Below are 9716 nucleotides of genomic sequence, written 5' to 3' on the forward strand. Positions count from 1 at the left end.
GAATAAGAAGCATCATTCATATTCAAAGCATCACACTTTTTATAGCCCTAAACTATTTCATATGATCATGCATTTTTCACTTCTCTATAGAGCTATGTATACTTCCATTCATTCATTCCATACCTATCCTTTAAGGAATGGAGATGATTTAAAAGGCCTTATGTGATGAGAACAAACAATACATTTATTAGAATTAGAAGCAAAGAATTATGAAAAAGAAAACATGAAAACAGATGGAAAACTGAGATGAAGTAAAATGGCAGGGAACCATGTTTGTGTTTCATTCCTCAATATTAAATGAAAACCCTCAGGAAAAATATGAAGGGAGCCCATCTCATAATATATTAATGGGTGAGAAGGTTAAAATGAAGAGTAAACTGGGTGTCCCGACCCAAGATGTCTCTTCCTTCAAGTCAGTGAAGAGTCCTTGGTGTCATTTCCTCTCACATATAACAACAATTACCGCTTAGTGAAAAGAGCGATGGTTAAGAATCAGCAGTGTCTAAGTCTTTCTCTGACACATGACCTTGGAAAATTTATTAAATCTTTCAGATACTCAATATTTTCATCTGTTAGCTGGAGATCCTGTGGAACTTAGACAATGTATGTGATACATTTAGTAGAACATGCCATGACATTTGAAAATGTTCTATCTTCTGATTCTTTGAATTGCCTCTTTATCATATGAGGCTTTAATAACCATTACTGTTTTATCAGTGTTTGCCAGAAGAATTTCTCTTTGAATCACTGATTGTATTCTTGGCATAGCCACTAGGGGACTCAAGTAAAATAAATGCAAACTGACAGCAACATTGACTAAAAGTTTGTAAATCTTTGTAAAAGAACAGGCTGCAGATGAAAAGCTTTCCTTGGTTTCAAATGAGACAAAAACTTATAAACCAAAATACTGTGATGTAGAGGAAAAGCCCATAAGAGATCTTTAGTGTTTTCTCCCAATGTCTGTTTTGCAAAATACAGCAAATAATCATAATAAAGAGTTAATTGGAAAGCTTCTTTGAATCACAAGCAATTATCACAAAAGGATAACTTTTCCAGTGAATGTCATTGAGGTTTATAGGAAGAAAAACAGAACACTTTTTTTTCTAGAGGAGATGCTGGTATTGCGCGGGACGGGCTGAGGAGTACTGGTTCAGAGAGAAGGAGTCTACAATGAATGGTCCTGATAGATTCTTGGATGCTGCCAGAAGAACAGAAAAAGAATTGAGGAGAAAATAAAGAAGACATATTAAAGACCTACTAAGTGAACAAAATTGCACCAGAAGCTTCACTTTGATTTCTCACTTAAGCCTTACAATATTGTTAAAAGGTGGTTCAGCTCTTTTTAATCTAGTAGGAGGGAACCAAGATTACAAGATTTACTAGGATTGAGTAACTGCTCAGGATCCAGCTGTTAGTAGATAAACCATGATTAGAAAATGAGCTTGTCTGATTGTAAAACTTACTCCGTTTCCCTTCTGCCAGGCTGAGAGAAGGTTTCTCTTGGATAGCCAGCTGCAAACCGTTTTCAGCCAGACTAGACTGCTATTTATCACCACTGCAGTAGTTGCCATTTTCAAGATTGGGATACAAAGTGTGTAGTTGACCAGGCCCGGGGAAGAGTGTACATCTGGTCTGTTGTCTCCTGAGGGGATCCTGAGGAGGGAAGCAGCAGCAGTAGTGAAAACAGCCTGAAGCAGGGCATAGGAATGCCGGTGGATGGCATCTTACCGCTCCTTTCTCTCAGCTCCTCTGCAGAGAGATTACTGACGACAGTAATGTTAAAAATACCTTTACACAAACAGTATTTTTATCTTTCCTAGAGAGCTTGTGTGTGTGTGTGTGTGTGTGTGTATATATATATATATTTATGTATATATATATTTTTATGTATATGTGTGGGATATATACACATTTTTATACACTTGTGTACACACACACACACACACACACACATATATAATTTAGGGCTTCCCTGGTGGCTCAGTGTAGAGAATCTGCCTGCCAGTACAGGAGACGTGGGTTCAGTCTCTGGGTGGGGAAAAAACCCCTGAAGAAGGAAATGACAGCCCACTCCAGGGTTCTTGCCTGGGAAATCCCATGGACAGAGGAACCTGATGTGCTGCAGTCCATGAGGCCACAAAAAGCTGGACACGACTTAGCAACTAAATAACAACAGCATATATATTATTTATGTACACATTATTTTTTAATTAATTTATTTTAATTGGAGGCTAATTACTTTACAATATTGTAGTGGTTTTTGCCACACATTCACATGAGTCAGCCATGGATTTACATGTGTTCCCCATCCTGAACCCCCCTCCCACCTCTCTCCTCATCCCATCCCTCTGGGTCATCCCAGCGCACCAGCCCTGAGCGCCCTGTCTCATGTGTTGAACTGAGACTGGTGATCTGTTTCACATATGATAATATACATGTTTCAATGTTATTCTCTCAAATCATCCCACCCTTGCCTTCTCCCACAGATTCCAAAAGTCTGTTCTTTACATCTGTGTCTCTTTTGCTGTCTCGCATATAGGGTCATCGTTATCATCTTTCTAAATTTCATATATATGCATTAATATACTGTATTGTTGTTTTTCTTTCTGACTTTACTCTGTATAGTAGGCTCCAGTTTCATCCACCTCATCAGAACTGATTTAAATGCATTCTTTTTAATAGCTGAGTAATATTTCATTGTGTATATATATCACAGCTTTCTTATTATTTTTATATGTATATAATATTATAAGCATAAAAATATATATAATACTCATACATGCTATTATACATAGATATTATTCTATTCTTCATGGCCATAATTTGTGGTTATGGAAAACATATTAAAGCAGAGAGATCTGAAATCTAAAGTAATAGCAAGTGACAGACAAAAGCACAAACCCAGGTCTCCTGACTATTTCCCGTTACAATCCCAGTACTCGATAGAAGATGCCTGTCTGTTTTAATTTGCCAGTTCCAGAGGGGAATTGCAAAGCTCACTTCCTATTTGAAATTAAGATCCTTTACTTCCTCAGAAGAAAGCCTCTATGTACAAAACATAATGGCATAGTAATGAGCTCCCCTAACTGTATCAACTATCTACGCACACCCTTAAATATTCACTTCCTTTGCTTCTCCTGGTGTCCAAAGTAAAAATCAACAGGAACAGTAGGTGGCTTGGAGAGTACAGAAGTTGGAAATTCAAAGATATTGAATAGCATATAAGAATAAGTCCTTATGAATGGTGAAATCTTGGTTTCAAAATATTTCCTTTTTGGAGGAGATACCAGGCTGAGGAGAAGGACCCCGTTATTTAGAGACAGCTAGGGGATTATGAGCAATCACTCTTTTTCAGTTTCCTGTCTTTGAAAATGTGTGATCCTGCCTAATAGCTCTTGGCCAACTAACTATCCATTAAACAAAAAACAAAGATGACATATTTTTTTAGACGAAGCCTCTCTGTTTTGTGCTAATTATATTTGATCACTGATACCTTGGGACCACCCTGGTGGCTCAGAGGGTAGAGTGTCTGCCTACAATGTGGGAGACCCGGGTTCAATCCCTGGGTTGGGAAGATCTCCTGGAGAAGGAAATGGCAACCCACTCCAGTATTCTTGCCTGGAAAATCCCATGGGTGGAGGAAGCTGGTAGACTACAGTCTGTGGGGCGGCAAAGAGTCGGACACAACTGAGTGACTTCACTTTCACCTTACTGATATCTTGAGAGCCATACAGGGTATTCACGGGAGGTGGAATTAGCATGTATCAGGAGTTTGGTGTAAGAAATAATCTATCCACCTTGTATTCGCTGACAAAAGATGAGAGCCAATACTGTGCAAACACAATAGGAAAATTCCTTTGGGGACTCTGGATCAATCAATCATGAAGCAAACTGTGGGATATGGGTATAATTATTTATACATCTTTATTTCTTTATTGAAGAACATGAACCCTAAAAAATTGAAACACCAGCCCATTTCAGTTTCAGTTCAGTCACTCAGTTGTGTCCAACTCTTTGTGACCCCATGGACTGCAGCACACCAAGCCTCCCTGTTTATCACCAACTCCCAGAGTTTATTCAAACTCATGCCCATTGAGTCAGTGATGCCATCCAACCATCTCAGCCTCTGTCATCTCCTTCTCCTCCTGCCTTCAATCTTTCCCAGCATCAGGGTCTTTCCAGATGAGTCAGCTCTTCGCATCAGGTGGCCAAAGTATTGGAGTTTCAGCTTCAGCATCAGTCCTTTCAATGAATACTCGGGACTGACTTCCTTTAGGATGGACTGGTTGGATCTCCTTGCAGTCCAAGGGACTCTCAAGAGTCTTCTCCAACACCACACTTCAAAAGCCTCAATTCTTCAGTGCTCAGCTTTCTTTATAGTCCAAACTCTCACATCCATACATGACCACTGGAAAAACCATAGCCTTGACTAGATGGACCTAATTCATTTTAGATATTCAAAATTATAGAAATGGAGAAAAGAAAACATCTATGGCAATGATTCTGAACTAGCACTGAAACTGAAACATAGCTTGATGTCAAATTACTTCTTTTAAATCAACTTGTGAAATGACATAACCATATTTTATTCCTCTAAGAAGAATTGTTCAGTTCCAACCATCTGCTAAATTAAGCAGCTGTAATTATAATGAACAATTATAGCAGACCTGATACAAAAGGGATAATAACTTGATGTAATAAGACAAAGTCCTAGGAGGCTATTGCAATCTTGAAGGTGAAGATCAAAATTAGAACAGTTTTTCTTAGTGTACTGGAACTCTAAGCATGGTTAAGTTCAAACTGCAGCATCACATTTTAAATTCTTTATTTCATTTTAGGAAAAAATGGTCACTAAATTCCATCAAACTTCCAGTTTTCTAGATTTTTCTTTTTTTTACATGTCTCGTGAGATCACTTGTTTCTTACTGATTTCTTAGCCCTTTCTGTATGCACATACAAAAATCTTTTGCATAACTTCTAGTAAATGTGTGTGTGTGTGCAGTAAGTCACTTCAGTCATGTCTGACTCTGCAAAGTTATGAACTATATGTAGCCTGCCAGGCGCCTCTGCCCATGAGATTCTCCAAACAAGAATACTGGAGTTGGTTGCCATGCCCTCCTAGAGGGGATCTTCCCAACCCAGGGACTGAGCGCATGACTCTTATGTCTCCTGCATTGGCAGATGGGTTCTTTACCGCTAGTGCCACCTGGAAAACCCCTGATAATTATAAGAAGACCAAAAATTAAAAGAGTTGGTCTCCTAAGTACCAGTAAGCTAAAGGATATTTCATTAATGAGTCTAGCAGTTTTCTTCTTTGGTCCTTAAATAGATGTTCAATGTTTCTGCAATTTTATGGCAGTTTTAACATATGTGTTTGAGTCCAAACACATTTTCCATGAAGCTAGTTGCCTCAGACTAGTATTATTGAAGGTGAAATAGTAATGTTTTTTGGCCTTGCCTGCCCTGGAATGTTGCCTGTTGTATTCTCCAACCAGAGAACTTATTTTTATAGCACAGATTCACATTATTAAATATTAGCAGGGACTCCTCATCAAAAAAGAAAAAAATAATGTATTTACATGCGGCTTCAAGTTCACAGAAAATAAAATGCCTTAGAAGTATTTTTCCCTACAAATGCCAACAAAGCTAATATGGTAGGGACATTAAGACTTCTAGGACAGAACTAATTCATGTTTTAGATTTTCAAAAATGTCATTCTAACTGTGTTGCTTCCCCCTGACAGTATGAAGGCCTGAGATCAGGGGAACCTCCCTCTCTTTCCTCACGCACACACTCACTTCCATGGAAGATACCATTTGTGAATCTTTACAACAGTCTCACTCAGGAAATGCCTTCACTGCACTTTACAGTCACTGGAACCATGAGGTCTAGAAATTGACTAAAACACTAATTATTATAGTTGTATTTAGAGGTATTATTGACAGGGCAGATTCCAGGGAAAATGCAAAAATTTCTCCTAGTCTAGCAGCATGCTCACGTATTAATTTAGTAGAATTAAAAGTGTTAAGATTACACAATGAAAATATTATTCAGTTTAGGAGTCCTAGTGAGGTTAATAAACACAGAGGTCCTAAAGGGCCTTTTTTTCTTTTTTATCATTAAATGTACCTAGTGGAGTCTTTAACAAGGCTTTCTTTCTCTTTTTTAATGCCTTTTTGTAGGGATATTGGGGTGATTCATTCCAAATAATTTTGCACTCTGTAAAACCGAAAGACCTATGAGAAAGTATTTGCCTTTATCCATTTGTTTATCCATCTATCCATCCATCCATCCATCTATTCACCCCCTAAGCATTTATTCACTCACCAAATACTTCTTGAATCACTACCATGTTCCAGGCACATAGTGAGCAAGAAAGATAGAATTTCTGCCCTCCTGTGGCATATATTCAAAATAGAAAAGATAGAATGTTGTAAAGAATGACTGGTCAGGTGTTTTTGACAGATACTGTGTTCGTTTCAGCAAAGAGGCAAAGATTTCCCTTGAATGTCATTCCCAGGGATGTAGTATCCTAGGATCGTGGCCTCCTACCCTTTCTAAAGGCTTCCACGTTCCAGTGGGACTCTGAGGCAGAAGTCTCTGAGAGACCACATGGACCAGAGAGGACAGATGCTGGAGCGTAGATGATGGGCCGGAGTGGCAAGAAGACAAAAGTGTCTGGTGAAAATGCTGGCAGCAGTGTGCCAAAGCCACACAGATGACTATTATTTTTGCAGAATGATGCAGTTTGTCTCACATGACAAATGTTAAACTGAATACAATTCTGCTTGTTTAAATGGCAGTTTACAAGGATTATTACTTTCACTTTTAGTGTGATTATCTAGAGAAACAGTGAATACACGTTAGCTAGAGAGGAGGAAATAGATGACATACTGATTCTGTATCAGCTTTGCCTCTGCAAAGGTCACAGCTATCTGGGGTTTTTGCTTCTTCCCTGGACCGTTACCAGGAACTTTGTAGGAACCACAGACTTCTATCCTCTCCCCAGACTGTGGATTCTCTCCCTGCCTCTTCTACCCTGTGGTTGCAAATGCTGCTCTGGAAGACAGCAACATAACTGCAACTCAACGGCATTGAGGCATTTAAATGCCTCAGTGTTCAATGCCTCTACTTCAATGTTTATAGACTAAAATTTGCCTTTCTACCTCAGCTTCCCCTATAGTTGGTCCATGCTGAACTAGCTCTTCAATTTTGAGACGGTATTTACACTGTCTTGAAGAAGAACCAAGTTCATGACCAGAGTGATCTTCTCGAAAAGAATGTATTCAATGAATTATTTATCAGGACTCTTTGGGATATAACTGTTGCCTTGACAATAGCTTTAGCTTTTGAGTGAATTATGGGATCTACAGTATTGACCCCAAGGAATGTCTATGGAGGTCAGGAAAGTGTTATGTTTTATAACAGCACCAAGGCAGCAGTAAGAGGTATGAGATAGCTGGTGGATTTAAAGAGCTGCTTTTTCAGACAGCTTATGTTTTCATTATCTATGGCAGGTTTATGTTAAAAAATGATAGTCTAACAGTGAAATAATTAACAGAATAACTAAGGCAACTAGATAAAATATGAGAATTCAGTCAATTCAGTGATTTAGTATCAGGTAGAAAAAATAACTCATTTTTTAAAAATAATTTTTTGAGAGGAAAGATATTCCTGGATGCATTATTCATCCCTGTGTGTATACATAGCATAACTATTTTCTTATGATGTAAACAATTTGCAGCAACTGATCAGGTACAATGTTGAAAGGAGATGTTTTTGTTAACCATAGATTGCAAACTTGAGCTCTTCTTGCCTTCAATTTCCCCTTATTTAAGGATCTAGCACACTTTTTATTTCTATATTTTAAATGAGAAATATTACTCTTGAGAAATCTGTATGCATGTCAGGAAGCAACAGTTAGAACTGGACATGGAACAATAGACTGGTTCCAAATCAGAAAAGGAGTATACCAAGACTGTATATTGTCTCCCTTCTTATTTAATTTATATGCAGAGTATATCATGAGAAATGGTGGACTGGATGAAGCACAAGCTGGAATCAAGATTGCCAGGAGAAATATCAATAACCTCAGATATGCAGATGACACCACCCTTATGCCAGAAAGCAAAGAACTAAAGAGCCTCTTGGTGAAAGTGAAAGAGGAGAGTGAAAATATTAGCTTAAAACTCAACATTCAGAAAACTAAGATCATGGCATCCAGTCCCATCACTTCATGGCAAATAGATGGGGAAACAATGGAAACAGTGACAGATTTATTATTTTGGGTTCCAAAATCACTGCAGATGGTGACTGTGGCCATGAAATTAAAAGATGCTTGCTCCTTGGAAGAAAAGCTATGATCAACCTAGACAGCATATTAAAAAGCAGAGACATTACTCTGCCAACAAAGGTCTGTCTAGTCAAAGCTATGGTTTCTCCATGTGAGAGTTGGACTATAAAGAAAGCTGAGCACCGAATAATTGATGCTTTTGAAGTGTGGTGTTGGAGAAGACTCTTGAGAGTCCCTTGGACAGCAAGGAGATCCAACCAGTCCATCCTCAAGGAGATCAGTCCTGGGTGTTCATTGGAAGGACTGATGTTGAAGCTGAAACTCCAATACTTTGGCCACCTGATGTGAAGAACTGACTCATCTGAAAAGACCCTGATGCTGGGAAAGATTGAAGGTGGGAGCAGGAGGGGATGACAGAGGCTGAGATGATTGGATGGCATCACCGACCCAATGGACATGAGTTTGAATAAACTCTGGGAGTTGATGATGGACAGGGAGGCCTGGCGTGCTGCAATTCATGGGGTCGCAAAGAGTCGGACATGACTGAGCAACTGAACTGAACTGACTGAAGAGTAACAATTTTTTAATTTCTATAACTCTCTCTCTACCCAGTCTGTGATAAATTGATACCTTCTCACAAGGATAAATGTAAATGTAGAGCTCCAGACTGAGACATGCCATTCTGCCATTCTGGTCACTTCTCTGATCCTCTCAATGATGTCTCCTGTCTCTCAGAAGCCTAGTGTTTGATTCTATCAGGGAAGTTTGTAATTTCTTCAGTTCTGTCTCGTCACAACCAAAATGTGAAGCGAGGGACCAGTGTTATAGCCCTCAGAGGGACCAGTGTTATTATAGCCTTTGGACAGACCCGTGTTACAGCCCTTGGTAGGACCAGTGTTACAGCCCTCAGTAGGACCAGTGTTACAGCTCCGTGTTACTGGTCAGTTTTATTTAGAAAGTAAAGGAAAATACATCCTCAAGGTATGAGGGCATGGTGACCCAAAAGGCGCGAAGAGAAGAGAGGCCTCCAGCCCATCTCTTTTTATGACTCCTCTTTTTATATGTTTTTTCTCCTCCCCCTGGGACTGCCCTATGTAATTCGGGCTAGCCAGAAGGGCTGTTTGTTCTACCTGAGGTCCTCACTCTGGTCCTTGGACCTTCCTTTGGTCTTATTTCATGGGCTTTTCCCTTCCTTGTCTTTTAGCCACCACCATTCTGGACTCCTTTTTCCTTTTCTAACTACCTAACAATTCCATATCTGGCTAGCCTTGCCCGTGGCTCAGGCATTTGTGTGTTCCATTCTTGATCCACCCCACACCAACTATCACATCAGATGTGGAAAGTTGACTTAACATCAACCTGAGTCACCTATACTTACATGGTGCTCAAGGTCCTGCTGCTTTTTATCTTAGTATCTCATAGA

Source organism: Muntiacus reevesi, chromosome 4 (genome assembly GCF_963930625.1).
Source record: "Muntiacus reevesi chromosome 4, mMunRee1.1, whole genome shotgun sequence".
NCBI classification, from domain to species: Eukaryota; Metazoa; Chordata; class Mammalia; order Artiodactyla; family Cervidae; genus Muntiacus; species Muntiacus reevesi.